At 43.8% G+C, this 17,469-nt stretch overlaps 1 protein-coding gene across 1 annotated transcript in view; it reads right to left on the bottom strand.

Annotated features, from left to right (window-relative positions):
* LOC135101896 (potassium voltage-gated channel subfamily KQT member 1-like) overlaps positions 1–16,213 on the bottom strand; it is a 239,177-nt gene extending 222,964 nt beyond the window's left edge. Inside the window, exon 1 of the mRNA XM_064006208.1 lies at positions 16,105–16,213. The gene's annotated coding sequence lies outside the window, so the exon portion shown is untranslated. The remainder of the gene's footprint in view (positions 1–16,104) is intronic.
* Positions 16,214–17,469: the final 1,256 nt, after the last annotated feature.

The raw sequence follows: 17,469 nt of genomic DNA, 5'->3' as shown, positions 1-17,469 counted from the left end.
GTGTGTGTGTGTGTGTGTGTGTGTGTGTGTGTGTGTGTGTGTGTGTGTGTGTGTGTGTGTGTGTGTGTGTGTGTGTGTGTGTGTGTGTGTGTGTGTGTGTGTGTGTGTGTGTGTGTTCCCTGCCGCGCCGCCTCACCTCTAAGTTGCATACGTATTTCGAGTGCTAATATTTGGTCATATCGGGTTTACTTTCACAGAATTATTAATCATGTGGTGGTGATGATTTGAGTTCCACGCTCTCATGCTCCTCCATCACCTCATCGCCAGGCCCGGCACTGTAATCACGCTCCCCAGTCCCCTCACCGCTTTGTTCATCATAATTAAATTTCTCTCTCTCTCTCTCTCTCTCTCTCTCTCTCTCTCTCTCTCTCTCTCTCTCTCTCTCTCTCTCTCTCTCTCTCTGACGGTGATGTGGGTATGTACTTTCATTATTCTTTTTTTTCCATGCACGCCATTTTTTTTTTTTTTTTTTCATACGGACAAGTAATTTTGTTGATATTTTTTTCTTTTTGTGGCCGCTCACTTTCGCTTTTGTGGTTTTATTTCCTGTGTGGTGATGACGCTGTTGCCACACACACAGATTTCAGGAGCAGCAACCAGCACTACTATCTCTCTGTCCCTGCTTGAATTGCTAATGACCAATACATCCAATGAATTTATTAGCTTTCTTTCGGTGATAAATGATCCTGCACTGCCATCGCACGCTCCTTTGTTTCCCTTGTGTTATTAACATTCTCGAGTCTCATTTGTGACTTATTAATCCTGTGACTGCCAATAGTACGATAATATGTTCACCTAAATAAGCAGCTTAAGAAAAATTTCATGAACAACAGGAAGATTATGAACTATGAAAGGTTTAACCAATCGATTACTCCTTTTATTGTCAGTGGTGTCTTGTTATGAAGGGATACACTTAACTTGCACTAGACAGCTCTTCAGTGGGCGAGAGAAATTTACCCATTAGACATTAACCTCGAACTTGCAAGACCTTACTCCATCTTTACATCTTACCCAAGTCATTTATAGCCAACACTAATAGTTTTATTTCACAATCTTAATCTGGTCTAGTCTGTCTATGTAACGACAGTCCACCAGTGATACCAGTGACATAAAAAGAGTTATAAAAATGAGGCTACTGCTGAATCTTGGGGTACGCCACTCGCCGCAATTCCAAGAAAGTAATCTTTTTTTAAGTGGTCTCGTCAGGGTAAACAAAATAAAGCTTTCCATTTTTCATAGCTGCTTTCCATAGACGTCTTGAATTATTTTAAGAATCATAGGGAGCATTATTAAGACTCCGTTGCCAGACGTAATTTTTTTTCAAGTTTAGGCAGCCGCACACGAAACAGATCTTCTTCCTAGTTTGTATAATATCCACCGTCCCTTTATTTGTCAGTATGTATACAAAGTCTTCGTATTACGAGTATGTAGTTCGGTATTCATATGTGTGTGTGTGTGTGTGTGTGTGTGTGTGTGTGTGTGTGTGTGTGTGTGTGTGTGTGTGTGTGTGTGTGTGTGTGTGTGTGTGTGTGTGTGTGTGTGTGTGTTTGCGCGCTCGCCTACTGCTAATCCGAATCAACCAAAAAAAGAAAATAAATAAATAAATAAGTAAAATAAATAATAAATATGAGAGCAAATATTCAAATTAGTTCGAGCAGATGGAGAAGGGAGAGGTTATGAGGAGGGCGGGAAGAGGGAGGGATGGAGGTAATGAAGGATAAAGGGAGGTGGACGCAGTGGGGATAGGAGGCAGTGCCAAGAGGGAGCTGGGTGGGCGAGGTTAAAGCGTAAGGCATCCCTGCGCTAATGGGAAGCTATGTGTCCAAACTACCTCCTTTAACATTACAAACTAAACGACGCTCGTAAAATTTACTTTAGACCCCTGCTGCCTCTAGCGTGTGTGTGTGTGTGTGTGTGTGTGTGTGTGTGTGTGTGTGTGTGTGTGTGTGTGCGCTAAATCTCGTATACATTGGTGCTCTGTGCAAACCCTTCATGCAACAAAGAAAAATTCCCCACCTGTCTCATTAACCTGCTGGCTGCCTCATTAGCTTAACAACAGCACAGCAAACCCTGCATACATCACCTGGACTATAAGTTATTGTAATATACACCTTAGGCAATGACCACAATAATTCACCCGCACCCTTCCCTACGGTTTAATAAGGCGAAGCGACAGCCTCTAGTCACACACCCTCCACCCAACATCAAGGTCTTAATTAGTTTGGGCTACAAAGACTGTTACATTTTCACCTCATAAAAAATTGCTGGCAGTTTTGAGGAGGAAATTAAATATGTGAATTTATATTATAGTCAAAGGCGTTTGTTACACAACTCTTTAATATTCTAATGAGTCCTATCATAATTTTACTCTCATTCGTCTGACACACGATAGCGGGGGAAAGAAGGGTTAAATGGACTAGTGATGGGGTGGGAACGGAAGAACAGGTGAAAAGGAGGAGGGAGTGGAAGAGAAGGGAGAAAGTGAATGGATGAGAAGGAAAAAAAAAAAGTGGAAGAGAAGGAAGAAAGAAAAATAAACAAGGCTAGCTTATGCAAACTGGCAGAGAAAATCCCTCGTGGTTTTATGGAAGAAAATGTTTATGAAAGTTGGAAGTTGTCGGGGGAATGGGGGGAGTGGCGAGGAGCGGGTGAGTTGAGCTTGGGTGAGGCGGTATAGGAGGCTCTGTGGGTGCGCATATCACCATCACCATTGATTGCTATTAGTGGTGCCAGACATTGCAGGTTGGGGCCACAGATTTCTCATGGGTCAGACTAGTTACTTAAGCTTGTACGAGTCCCTGGTCATTAAGCCTGATGATGATGATGATGATGATGATGATGATGATGATGATGGTAGTGATGGTGATGGTGGTGAATTTCCGTCTAAGGTACACGAGTGGTCCTGTCTGCTTGTCTGTTTCTTTGATTTCTGGTTAGTTTTCTCTATTTTTTTTTCTTGCTTTATTCTTATGTAGTTTGCACGTGTGTGTTGCGCCGATAGAGTTTTTAGCGTCAGTGGCCTGAGTGTAAGTATCGGTAACCTTGTGGCCATCCTGTACCCAAGTATTGTGTTGCTAGAAGAATGACAAGTATTAAATTTTCGACTGACATTTTTTCGCATACTGTTTAAAAATCTTGAGAAAAAAAAAAAGTGTGCACAGGCAAGGAGCGATCATGAGCGAGATGCTAGACAACCCAGTGCATGCATTCCCCTCTCGCGTGCATGCTACAGAATAATGTATGTGTACTTTTCTTTAAGCGCCTTGTTCGTGTTAACGGTAAACTCTGAAACGTTCCACAATGCTCTGGCTCCAAATTCCTAGGATATGAACACACTTCGGAAACCATGTTCATCTTAGTTTTTGTTTAGTCTCGCTTGATGGTGATGATGATGATGATGATGATGTGGTGAGGATATACAGAGATAAAGAACGCCATGTATTTTTGTGTGTGAGGGTCGGGGTGAGAAAGGGAGGGAGGAAGAATAAGAAAAAAATAACTGATTAAATAAAATACATCACCTTTTATTTTTTGTACATCTCCCTTCCATTCTTCGTAGACTTTACTTATCATTATAATTTCTTTTACAATATACAAACATTTTTGAACTCCCACACTTACAAGAACCAATGTTTTCTCTCCTTTGGCAACTGTTGTTTCCTTTCTGCCTCCCCTCTTCGAGTTCTCTCTGTCTTTATTCTTTTCTATCCCTCCTTCTCCCTTTCCTGGCTGTCACATGATTCTATAAAAAAAATAGAGGTGGAAGAACGATGGAGAGGGGATGAGCACAGAGAAATGTAGAAATATATAACATTAAAACGACAATAGTTATCTTGCAATACGCAGTTGAACAAAATTATGTTAAAACTTCACTGATACCGAAGTCAATATAGACATAAAGAGGAAATATTACTAATATATGTCGATGAAGTGTGTAATAACTTATCCTGTCTCAGTCCCTCCTGCACGCTGCGATGTGCCTCGTCAGGGAGGAGCATCAAGTCACACACACTCTCACACACACACACACACACACACACACACACACACACACACACACACACACACACACACACACACACACACACACACACACACACACACACACACCTGGTCGATTCAGTTCAAGAATTATAACAACGATTTTCTACCATTTACCTGTACCTTTATCAACTCTTTCCTTTACTTGTCAGTTTCACTCACGTACCTCAGTTATTCATGAGTTTCCCTTTGCTCACGTTCCGCGTCAAGGAAAGGAAAATTTGAGGTTAACGGAAACACGACGGCGGCTCCGTTACGTGAGTTGGCGCGATCAGCCGCGCTGTTAATTTTACGACATAATGAGCGTGTCTTCATTACTGGATCCCGGCGTGAGAGGCCTGCGAATGGGAGAGATGAGAGACATCGCACAGTAACGGCTAGTTGGGCGAACTATTGGCACAGGGAACGTCGGCACGGAAAGATGGAGAGGAGGCGCGGTGAGGTGAAGTGTGCTTGAAGGGGAAAGACAAAGTGTTGCTAATTGTTGGTGAGAACGAAAGAAGTGAAAAGAATGTTGGTGTGAGGTCGTGAGGTGATGCAGAGAAGGTTGTGGTGGTGCGGGTGATGTGAAAGAGATGTGAAGGTTAGGTTGGATGAGGACGCCAGACAGAATCTTTGCAAGTGCAACTCTTCCCTCAACTACTCACTCACTCTCGGTAACTTAATCTAGCTACTAAACTTTGCTATTGAATAGATAATGGTTGGGATTTTCATAATTAAAGGTAACATCATTGTAAGTACTCATCAGTTCCCTGAACCCAAATCCCAGTCCTCCCACCACTGCGGAAAAAAAAAGTCAGTTACAAAACTGCGCCTATTAAAAGATAAACCTGCATTTTTATTATTATTTTTTTTTCACAGGAATGAAAAGAATACTATATAGAAAATGTATTCTGGTAGTTTAATGCGACTTCTTTCGCGTAAAAAAAAACTTAAATTTTAATGCTGGTCGCGAAATTATTCATCACTGACAGGAAAAGGAAACTTTTGTTTCTGAATTCAACTGCTTCCGTATTTTTAGGGAAAAAAAAAAAGTAACAACAAAACTACGCACTAATTCCTTACATATGCCGTGCATTCTTTCTTTTTAGTGTTAAGTTAATAGCTATTCCATTTGTTTTATTTATTTGGTGAATATTGTATTTACATGACTACCCCACAGCCGGTATCTTGCCCTTCCATCCCATAGACGGAGTGTCTAGTCGTCAGCCGGCGTACCTGTACGTACACACTGACGCCGCTCAATTTATTCCTAAACTTACACACTGGGTATAGTCGCTGAAGCCTTCGTTCATTTAAAAGAAAAATGATCCAATTTTAAAGCCTTCCTACGCATTATATGTGCCACAGTGATGAAATTTATTCACTAACTTTTTTTTCCTCTCTCTCTCTCTCTCTCTCTCTCTCTCTCTCTCTCTCTCTCTCTCTCTCTCTCTCTCCTCTCTCTCTCTCTCTCTCTCTCTCTCTCTCTCTCTCTCTCTCTCTCTCTCTCTCTCTCTCTCTCTCTTGGTGTGTGTGTGTGTGTGTGTGTGTGTGTGTGTGTGTGTGTGTGTGTGTGTGTGTGTGTGTGTGTGTGTGTGTGTGTGTGTGTGTGTGTGTTCTGAAAATCTAATTTCGGTATCGCCCTCACCTTATAGATTTAGATAAATTCTGTTGTTCAGTTATTTATGAAACATTAAAGCAGGTGTAACCAGGAGAGTTTGTCGTACATTCAGGAAGCCCCACGTCCTCGCCCACCGCAGTGATGCTCCTCACAGGGATCCTTGCACCCTTCACGGTGAAAACTCTTAAAAATATTATTGAAAGACTAAATACGAGAATCCCAGCAGCAAATCTCACTGATGTCAAGTCTTACGCTGTGAGGTCTAAGGGTGGTATACATTCTGAAGAAATGGCATAATAACATAAATTTCAACATCTGAGGTAATTATGAATAGTTAAGGTGCTCTTCCCTTCCTGAAAAAAAAAAAAAATCGTGACTCGAAACGACTGTCCTTTAACTATTTTTTGACGATTAATCTGGTACATTCTACAACCAGCTTGAAAGAGATAAGAAAAAAATAGTTCATGAAAAAAAATTCCACTTTATCGAGTAGTTTTTACATTTCACTTAAGGACAATAAGGTATTACAAGGCACGCAGGTGAATCAGTGCACCTTGCAAGGCGCCTCGGCCAAGACTAAATATTGTATAGCAAGACACGGGTGTTGGCTTTAAGGGAGACACATGGTGCAGTCATAGCTGTACGTCTGGTGTCCTGCCACACTCTGTTGCGCTGTGCTTAGCGTGCCCCCTCACTCTACGCCACGTGATGTGCTGACAGTCTCCTTACAAAACCTGATAAATGATTGTTAGACTTTTAGCAGATTAAAGAAGAGAGTGAGTGTGGTGTGTTACTCGACGACTGCCCGCCACTACACCAAGGCAATGTGTTGCTGAGTCTCCTTTTATTACACTGGCGGCCGCAGAGTGACGTTGGCTAAAGACCTTGACTAATATGACCTTGGGGTGTCGTTTACTTTAGTTACATTTTTTTTAACTATATGAGCGCGCGCGCGTGTGTGTGTGTGTGTGTGTGTGTGTGTGCGCGCGCGTGTGTGTGTGTGTGTGTGTGTGTGTGTGTGTGTGTGTGTGTGTGTGTGTGTGTGTGTGTGTGTGTGTGTGTTCAAGTTTGCTCTCTCAACGCCTCGCCTTTAATTTTAAGACTCGCTACACCATGCGCCGAGCAAATATTTTCTAGCAATGTTCTCACGATACTCTCCGGTAATCCTGCCTTACATTGATCAGCCGCTGCCGCTCCCTCGGATGAGAGGTTTCTTTTATATTATTAATGGGACACCTTCGCCATTGCCACGTGATACCTGTTGTTAGTGCTGTTGAGAAGAAAACAACAACAACAACAAAAGAACAAGAACAAGAACAAAAGAAGATAAGAACATAAGAAATAAGGGAAGCTGCAAGAAGCGACCAGGCTTACACGTGGCAGTCCCTGTATGAAATATACCTACCTATTTCCACCTATCATCCCCATCCATAAACCCGTCTAATCTTCTCTTAAAGCTCCCTAATGTCTAAGCACTAACAACATGATTACTGAGTCAGTTCCACTCATCTACCACTCTATTTAAGGACCAATTTCTTCCTGTCTCTTTCTTAAACCTAAAATTTTCAAGCATTTTTCAAGGGCATTTGGTCTCTAACTCAAGAGGCTCAGAAAACATGACTCCCCCCCCTCTCTCTCTCTCTCTCTCTCTCTTTCTCTCTCTCTCTCTCTCTCTCTCTCTCTCTCTCTCTCTCTCTCTCTCTCTCTCTCTCTCTCTCTCTCTCTCTCTCTCTCTCTCTCTCCATTCACTTCCGTGGAGGTCCGTTTGATACCAGATGTAGTGCAAACCCAAGCCCTTCCCTGCTCCAAGCTCCTCGCTTCTGCCTCACATTTCTCCTCCGGCAGGTGACACACCATAACTTGCGCTGGGGAGGTCATTACTTCTATGTGTTGGCGGACAATGGGCGTGCAGGAGCTACGTACGAACAATGGACAGAGATAAAACTATTCCCGTAATTGGTGTTTGGACAGCAAATACAATAAGAGCGGTGTTGGTGTTCTCGTGTAGGGGGTGCAGACTGTCCGACCCCACCAGAGAGGTCGCCTGGGCACGCCACAATCAAATTCACTTCATGTTAGCAAGGCAGGAAGAGAAGAGACACAGATGGGTTGATAAATGGAAGAGGAAGGGACAGAGAGATAGAGGGAAAGAGAGAGGGGACGAAAGAGGGGGACGAAGGAATAGGAGGAATGTAGCAGGCTTAAGGAAAGAGAGAGTGAAGGATAGGAAAGGGGCGAGAATGGAGTGCATAGAAAGGTGTGAGAAGAGGGAAAGAGATAATTAAGAGTGGTGGAGACACAAAAGGAGGGGCGAGGAGAGGGAAGCAAGGGTGTGAGGGAGAAGGGAAGAACTGACGGTAAAAGGAAGAGGGGAAGGGAGACACAAACAGGCCAGAGAGGAAGATGAATGAGACGGGAAATTGACGAGAGAGAGAGAGAGAGAGAGAGAGAGAGAGAGAGAGAGAGAGAGAGAGAGAGAGAGAGAGAGAGAGAGAGAGAGAGAGAGAGAGAGAGACCAGCGGACAGTGTAATGGCCAGCATGGGGGCTCAAAACCGAGAGAGTCTGTGTTCAAGTCCCAGGAGTGGCGCGGCGGATGGGAGAGCCTCTTGATGTGCAGCCCCTGTTCAGTAGCAGCAGGTAGGCGCGGGATGTAAGCCGAACGGTTGTGACCTCCCCGCCCCAGTGTGTGTGTGGTGTCATCCATCATAGCAACACCTTCTTTCATCACCCATCACTGTGTCACTCATAATTTTGTCACCTATCACTGCTCCATCAATTACTGTCAACTTCCCTGTGGTATCCATCAACGTGTTTTTCATCACTGTTTGTCTATCACAGCGTCACCCGTCACTGTTCATCCAGCACAGCGTTACCCATCACTGCTCATCCACCACAGCGTCACCCGTCGCTGTTCGTCCATCACTGTTCACCCATCTGCAAACTGGGCCGTTAATAAAGAAAATGTAATATGCAAAGTGTATGTTTTATAATGGCAATGAATAGCAAATCAAATAAAAAAAAATCACTGGGTCACTCACCACTGACTGCATCACCCATCACTGTTCACCATCACTGCGTCATCCATCACTGTTCTTCCACCACTGTTCATCCAACACTGTTCGTCTATTACCGCGTCACCCGCCACTGTTTTTTTCCCCACTGCGTCACCCATCATTGCAATCCACCTCAGACACCCGCCACAGCCACCACTTCAGCTCATCCCCACACACACACACACACACACACACACACACACACACACACACACACCCTTACATGTCGCAAAGCCAGAACAAACATTCCTAACAACATTAATTCACGGAAAAAATTACCCAAACTCACATCAAGCCACGCCCACACCGCTCCCTGCAACACCACGACACAGAAACACCGCCACACACACACCACAAACCAACGCGGCGACCAGCACACGGCGGCGGCATAATCCATCCATCACAGCGGCTGCCAATAGCGACTAGATTGATGGTCGAGGCGGGGGCTGTTAAGCTTCGCGGCCCAGGGCAAGGAGGCTGGACCTAGAAAGATGGAGCAGCGGCGCAGGTGGAGTTGCAGCTGGACCGGAACAGATAATGATGGACATGCTTCCTGGAATCTGATGTCCCGGGACTTGATAGGGCATATTAAGTCGTTACATTTATATTCTTGTTATTTCTGAACGTGTGTGTCCCTTTCATCTCCCAGTCTTGTAGTCGTCTATCTCTCTCTCTCTCTCTCTCTCTATCTCCGCCTCCCTCCTCCTAATTTGATGGAGAGGCAGGAAGCGGCCGGTTGAAACTTTTTTTTTATCTTTTCCTTTGCTTCCCTCCGTGTCACAAGAAAAGAGGTGGGGCACTTGTCTTGGCCCTGGATATATATTTTGTTTTCCCATCCACTTCCTCGTGCTTCCTGTTTCTGTGCTGCCCGCTGCCCTCCTCTCTGGGTGTTTTCTGCGGCCTCACCTTCTGTTTCTTCTCTTATTTTTTTTTTCATATGCCAGTACGCTTCCTTTGTTTGGGAGGGTGCAGGCTCGCTTCGTACAAACTGCATCATGTCTGTCTTGCTGTTGCACGTGTGACTGTCTATCCACCTCTCTCTCTCTCTCTCTCTCTCTCTCTCTCTCTCTCTCTCTCTCTCTCTCTCTCTCTCTCTCTCTCTCTCTGGTATATGTTGAATATTTCCAAACACCTTTTTTTCTCTTTTGTATCTCCAGCCTGTCTGTCTGTTTCATACGGGTTAAATCTCTCTCTCTCTCTCTCTCTCTCTCTCTCTCTCTCTCTCTCTCTCTCTCTCTCTCTCTCTCTCTCTCTCTCTCTCTCTCTCCTCTCTCTCTCTCTCTCTCTCTCTCCATCAAGATGAGCAGGCACCACCCGCGGCCAGTCTTCCACGCTGACGCCTCCAATGTAACGTTCAGTGTTCTGTTTATTGTTGTTTCCGACTAGAAGCCGCGGTTCACCTGCCGGCCCCGCCATATCGATCCCACCTCGCCTCCCGCCACCCCTCCAACACACCTCTGCTCCTGCTCCTGTTTCCCTCCCTGGACATTTCCAACACTCGCGTCTGTGCATATGTTCTACTTTCGTCGCTTTCCCTTGTAACGTTGATTTTCTATTACCGAATGAGACAAAAAGTTTGCAGTAACGTGTGGAAAATGCACATTTAAACAGCATGTCTGTTTAAATGATTTTTCCCTCTTTTTTTATGTAATTTTCAGTTATATTCACAATATGAATCATCACAATTTAAAGATATATATGTATTGAATTTTTATGATCAGAATAATTAGCAACTAATTGTAATCCTCATTGTAATGCAATTTTACACAGTAACTAGCATACAATAGAAACTAATTTAACTTGATAATCAAAATATACATAACAGTACAACACTTTTTAAAGAAAGGAATTACAATATTTTGTTTTTTTACTTTCATTTTATTTTTGGAGTTGAGGGGGGGAGGAAGCAGGAGAAGGTGGAGGAAGTTGTGGTGGTGTGGTTAACTGTGGGGCCTCTGACCTCACACCGCACCACCACACAACGGTACAGAGCCGGCCTGGATTATTAGACGGGCCATTCTGTGGAGAGCAGCGTCATGTGGAGAGCAGCGCATCTCACTACGCGCTCTCCTACGGATGACTGACGGTTCCAGGCAGGTTCGGAGTACAATGGCGAAACGTGTGATACATAACCTGACACACTGACCATCATACCCATGCGTAACCTCACTGTGTATGTCTGTTCATCCTTCTCAGTTTACCTGTGAGTCTGTTCGTTGGTCTGTCTGCCTGTCCTTTCGTCAATGTATCTATGTTTGTATTTGTGTCTTCATATCTGGCTTACTGTGTACCGGTCTGTCTGTCAGGGGATCGGCCGTTGTGTCTGTCTATCACTCAGCCAGTTGGTCTATTGTCTTACCTGTCTTTCTGTCTGTCCATCCGTCCGTCTGTCGGCATATCTGTCTGTCTGTATGTATGCATAGGTATGTTCCCCCACCCAATCTCTCTCTCTCTCTCTCTCTCTCTCTCTCTCTCTCTCTCTCTCTCTCTCTCTCTCTCTCTCTCTCTCTCTCTCTCTCTCTCTCTCTCTCTCTGTGTGTGTGTGTGTGTGTGTGTGTGTGTGTGTGTGTGTGTGTGTGTGTGTGTGTGTGAATTGGAAATGGAAAGAAATGGTTTGCTTTATTTATTTTTTTTTTCAAGACGCTCTTTTTAGCTTATTTCTCTACCTCATCTCTTCTTTTTGTTTCAATACCGCCACATTATTTATCTCCTATGTTATGGGGATTTACACTGCACGTCTGCACACTCCTCGCGTGTCTTAAAAAGCGTACTAAAAAGAGACAAAGGTGCAGGACTGTGGACTCTTCCCTCCTTTCCTCTCTCAACTTTTTCAATTCGCATGAAAAACGAGGGTAGTAGTGAGGCCTTTTCATTCATATTTCATGTTGAGGTCTTATTTTCTTTAAGCTCTTTTCTTAAACGCCACTTTGCATGTAAGGAAAATGACACATTCTATGCATAATGTATTGCTGCCATCACAATACCACTACTTCAGCAACAACAGTAACATAAACAACAACAGTAACATTAGCGCAAGCGACGTTAACGACTACTACTATTACTACTACTACTACTACTACTACTACTGCTAAAAATGCTATAACTAATACTAACATTGCCATTACTACTGTGTATCCACTTTTGTAAATGTTTGAGGGTGTGGCACAAGTGTTGAGTGTGGAAAAACTGTGCATGTGACAGGGCTGGTGAGTGTGGAGGAAGGTTGTGGCAGGGGCAATGAGTGTGGGGGAAGGGTGTGGCATAGAGTAAGCACTGAGGAAAGGTGCGGCAGGAGCTATGAGTGAGAATGGAGTGTGTGGCAGGGGTGGTGAGTGTTGGGGAAGGGTGTGGCACAGGATACAGAAGTGCTGGGAATTAGTGAAGCCCAGGGAGGTGAGAGGGGGATGTGGCGCGGCCCTCATCAAAGCGCCACATTCACCTTTCTCCGTAGTAATTTTCGTGAGTACCTCCCGGCCTTGCGCGTGGCGGGGAGAGGGAGAGGGAGAGGGGGAGTGAAGGACTGGTCACCCTTCATCCCTTCTTCTCTCTGGACACTGCTATTTATAGATATAGACCAGGACTGCTCAAGACGAACTCATCTGACGTGTGTGTGTGTGTGTGTGTGTGTGTGTGTGTGTGTGTGTGTGTGTGTGTGTGTGTGTGTGTGTGTGTGTGTGTGTGTGTGTGTGTGTGTGTGTGTGTGTGTGTGTGTGTGTGCCAGGGAGTATAACAGCTTTATGCACCATGACGTGGGCGACAAAGGTGGTGGTGGCGGTAGAAAGTAATGGACGCGCGAACTAATGGAGGAAGAAAATACTGAATCCATGACCTCCAGCCGCCCCTGAACCTCCATTAGCGGCGCCCTGATGGAGGCTGAGCCGCTGGGTGTGTCCCGCCACGGGGGGAAGAGAGAAAGGGGAGGGTGATGGAGGGGGAAGTGTAAGTAAGGGAATGAAGGTGAAAAGAGTGAGAGGAAGTGCAGGGAAAGAGTTGAGAAGAGGGAGAGAAGCAGTGAGAGAAAGAGAGAAATGGGTCATGGAAAGAAATGCAGAAAAAAGTCAGAGGATGGAGGTAAATGACGATGGGGGAGGAAAAGGAAGGTGGTGGTGATTGGAAGGTAGTTTTTGGTGTTACGGTGCATGGATGGGGAAGGAAAGGAAGGAGTTGTTATGTGTGGAAGAAAGGGAGATGTGGAAAGACAAGGGGGAAAAGAGAGACAGCAATAAAGGGAGATCTGAGGATAGGTAAAGGAGTGAGCAAATGGGAGAGACGCATGAATGAAGTAAGGAAGGAAAGAAGGAAGGAAGGAAAGAAGTCAGGGAGGGAAGGAAGAAAGGAAGGGAATGAGAAAGGGAGAAAGGGAAGGAAAAAAAGGGATGTAGAGAGAGAGAGAGAGAGAGAGAGAGAGAGAGAGAGAGAGAGAGAGAGAGAGAGAGAGAGAGAGAAAGAGAGAGAGAGTGTTGAAGGAAAGGAAGCAATGAAGGTTAATATGAAATAGATAAGAACAAAAGGAGAAAATTTTAGGTAATGTTAGGAACTGTCCACCACACTGTGTACTCCTGTCCACCTCTACACACACACACACACACACACACACACACACAACACACAAATCACGTATCTCTGAATGAATGTATCTTTATCAACGCATCATCTCTCCACATCAACACCATCCAAGGCTTAGAAATAAAGAGAAAAGCAAAATTAACAGGGCGCGAAAAAATATACTGCCAAATAAAAACGAGAACGAAAAAAAAAAAATGCAAGTATGAAGAGACATAAATTTATCTCCAACACAGTTTCACATTTGACAATATGTTGTTCCACTCTCTCTCTCTTTGTTGTATCTGTAACCCTTTTGTCTTCCTGCTATTGTTCTTTGTTTTTCTTTTAATTTTCAAGCGTGCATTCCAAGTCTTTTTTTTTTTTCTTTTATTCTTCTCCGCATTATTCCATTATATTTCATACTGTTTGAAAGCTAACTCTCTCTCTCTCTCTCTCTCTCTCTCTCTCTCTCTCTCTCTCTCTCTCTCTCTCTCTCTCTCTCTCTCTCTCTCTCTCTCTCTACCATTCTGGGAAGGGAATGAAGAAATTGATCATTCTTTTCTGCCTCTGCGGCTTTAAAGAGGAAACAAGGAACTAAATATACACACACACACACACACACACACACACACACACACACACACACACACACACACACACACACACACACACACTTCAAGATGGAAGGACAAAGCTCTTTGGTAAATTACAGGAACAGACATACGTACATGGGAGCGGAAGAAACACTTCTCTCCCCAACGTCACGTACACACAGCTGACACATATGTGCACCCAAGCAAATGCGCGCCCACACACACACACACACAGTCTCTCTCTCTCTCTCTCTCTCTCTCTCTCTCTCTCTCTCTCTCTCTCTCTCTCTCTCTCTCTCTCTCACCCATACACACACATACTTCCGTAGTGTGGATTTTCAAAGCACACACTTATCGCTTGCTTCCGTTTAACACCCCTTTATCATCACACACACACACACACACACACACACACACACACACACACACACACACACACACACACGGAACAGAAACAGGCACTCACATCGTTTTGAAATAGCTCGTAGTCAAGCATGCGTGGGTCAAAAACAAAAGTAAGTTCTCAGGGTTGGGTGAAAACACATCGCAAAATTCCGTGCGTGTTTCCTCGCTCTCCACATGCAATTATAATTACTGCTTTTGAGTACCTCCGGATTAGTTCCCAACATTTAGCCACGCTGGCTGCACACACGGGGCGCCTCATTCGTCATGTACGTGCAGTTTGTGTGTTCGTTGTGGGGTGAGCTTGTACGTCTAGTGGTGTTTTATGGCGTGTTTCCGTGGCTCCTGAACGCTGCCGGCTTTTCGCGCCACCTTTTTTAATTTTATCATTTATTATTCCTCGCTGACACTATCTCTCCCTTTTGTATTCCTGCAGTATATAAACTTGTCCTGCAAGAAGACTATACTTATGCGTCGTGGCACCGCTGCAGGCTGTGTGGGTGATACGTGTGCGCTCCTTCCTTCATAACGTAATGCTGCTGCCAGTCTGCCGCGTGCAGGTGTGATCTAATAAAACTCTAATATACATAATGTCACGCTGCAGAATTTCGTCGTATTTTCGGTACATTTCTTATGAACACATGAAATAGAGAGAGAGAGAGAGAGAGAGAGAGAGAGAGAGAGAGAGAGAGAGAGAGAGAGAGAGAGAGAGAGAGAGAGAGAGAGAGAGAGAAAAGCTTAGTATTCAAGTAAAACACTTTTCTAAATACAAGGTGAAAAATTCTTCATAATTTCCAAGCACGAAAATCATAACATTATGCTTTGTCTCCGCTACACACACTTTGTCAAGGATGGGAATTCTTGAGTCTATATGAGGCAAAAAAAAAGCTTCGATATTGCTGAAGAGAAATCCTTAACACAAACACACACACCCACACACACATACACACACACACACACACACGATTCTAAAGTAAGCAGAGGGTTTTACGTGTGTATCTAATGTGAGTGAGAACGAAGGAGACGAAGAGAAAGAGGACAAGGGTGAAGAAGAGAAGGGGAACAGCGAGAATAAAGAAAAGGTAACTAAAATGACGAAGACAACGACGATGAAGAGGAGAAAGTAAAGGAAGAAAATAAGGTGTTAGTGGAGAAGAAAATTGAAGAAGAGAAACAGAAACAGAAGTAGGAGGAGGACGAGCACAAGGACGAGGCGAAAGTAGAAGACCAGGAATTATAGGAAAAAAGAGGATTGAAAGTAAACACATCTTGATTAACGAAAACTTGGAAGATGGGAAGAATTAAGTGAAGAGGGAACCACCACCATAATGGCACGAGGCAAGCAAGGAAAATGCAAAAAAAAGAAAAAAAATACTGTAAAAAAGACATACAAGCGGAAAACTCTTTGAAATATTTCGCAACAAATAAATAAATAAATAAAAAATAAAATAAAGGGTTATTCATACATGTAATAATTGCATCATCCTCATTTCTTGTATTTTCCAAAGCTTGCCCTCATCTTTAATATTTCTCTTCTTTCCTCATTCTGTTTCGTCCATCCGCTTCCTGTCACCACGCCCTTCCCTCCTCCCGTCACCTCTCACGGAACGCCCTACATCATACAGTTCTCTGTTTAGTGATAAATTACACACACACACACACACACCTTCACTGAATATACTAATAGTCTCTCGTTATGCAAGGTAGCAGGACTTGTAAGATCTGTACAATATATACAATGTAGTAAGAGTATCGTTCTGAATTCAGCGCAGCTTTAATGAATCATCAAAGTATGGTGGAAAAAAATAAATAATTTGACATAGGAAAACTATAAGAGGAAGGGCAAAACAGGGCAAGAAAACAAACCTTCTCCCGCACCTGCTCCGGGACAGTAACGCCTACACGCGGCAGCAGGTGTGAGCAAATCCTGCAGAAGACCCACGCACGGACACCAACACACCTGAGAAAAAAGAGAAGACAAAACGTTATTGTTTGCTGAAGGGAATGGGACACGTGAAAAGTCACGTCTGTAAAAATGTATAGCATACATTTCTCTACTTCAATACTGCTGCTGCTGCCGCTGTTGTTGCTAGTAGTCATGATGATGATGATGATGATGATGATGATGATGACGACGACGACAATAATGCTAAACAATACAATGGTGTCACCCACTGAAAACGTCGGTGCCTGTTTGTCCCAAGCGAAAGTAATAAAAGGCGGAACGCCACGAGGAGCACCAGTGTGTCACAATGAGCTCCCTAAGTCATTTCCTCGGGGTCAGCAATGGTTTAATCTATCGCGGCACAATTCAGATGACAAGTGAATCAATACCAAGAGAAATGGTACGGGTATCACACTGTGCCTAAATCGAGCGCGAGGAGCGGCGCTCCTCGTGAACTACCGGTGCTGACAGTGGGCGGGGCGCTGTGACAACAGACGTCCTGCTGAGGTATTCTTTTCCAGCACGAAGTGATATGAACTGCCTTAGTAATATTTTATAGTATCAGTAATGATAATAATGGTGATGGTAACAACAACAACAACAACAACAACAACAATAATAATAATAATAATAATAATAATAATAATAATAATAATAATAATAATAAATAATAATAATAACAAATAATAACAACAACAACAACAACAACAACAACAACAACAACAACAACAACAACAACAACAACAACGACAACAACAAAAGCAACAATAATGATAATAATAACTAATAATAATGGCAGGTTGTAATAACAATAATAATAACCAAAGACATTTTGGTCTCGGCAGGTAACACGGAAGAAAGACGTTCTAGAAATATAATGACAACGAATAATGAAATGGAAACCCTGCATGTGAAAAGAAATATAATTGGCAATTTCGCTTCAATATTGTCTGAGGGAAGCAGCAGGGCCGCGCGGTGCTCAGCCCGCCGATACTTGCGTCACCCCCACGCCACGCAGGGCGGGCAGGCAGGTGTTGCCACGAGCCATATGCATATATTGGTCAAAAGACGATGATGGTGATGACGGTGGTAATGATAATGATGAAGATGAAGATGAAGATGAAGATGATGATGATATTTTCTTTCTTACATGTCGAGGAGGCTGGCCAAGGGCAGGAAAATGCATGAAAGAAAGCGTGCTTATAATGTGCCTTAAGAGAAACAGAAGAACTAGGAGTGATGGCGTGGACTACTACTACTACTACTACTACTACTACTACTACTAC

The sequence above is a fragment of the Scylla paramamosain genome, chromosome 7 (assembly GCF_035594125.1).
Source record: "Scylla paramamosain isolate STU-SP2022 chromosome 7, ASM3559412v1, whole genome shotgun sequence".
Lineage (NCBI taxonomy): Eukaryota > Metazoa > Arthropoda > Malacostraca > Decapoda > Portunidae > Scylla > Scylla paramamosain.
This window is presented reverse-complemented; position numbering and strand designations above follow the sequence as displayed.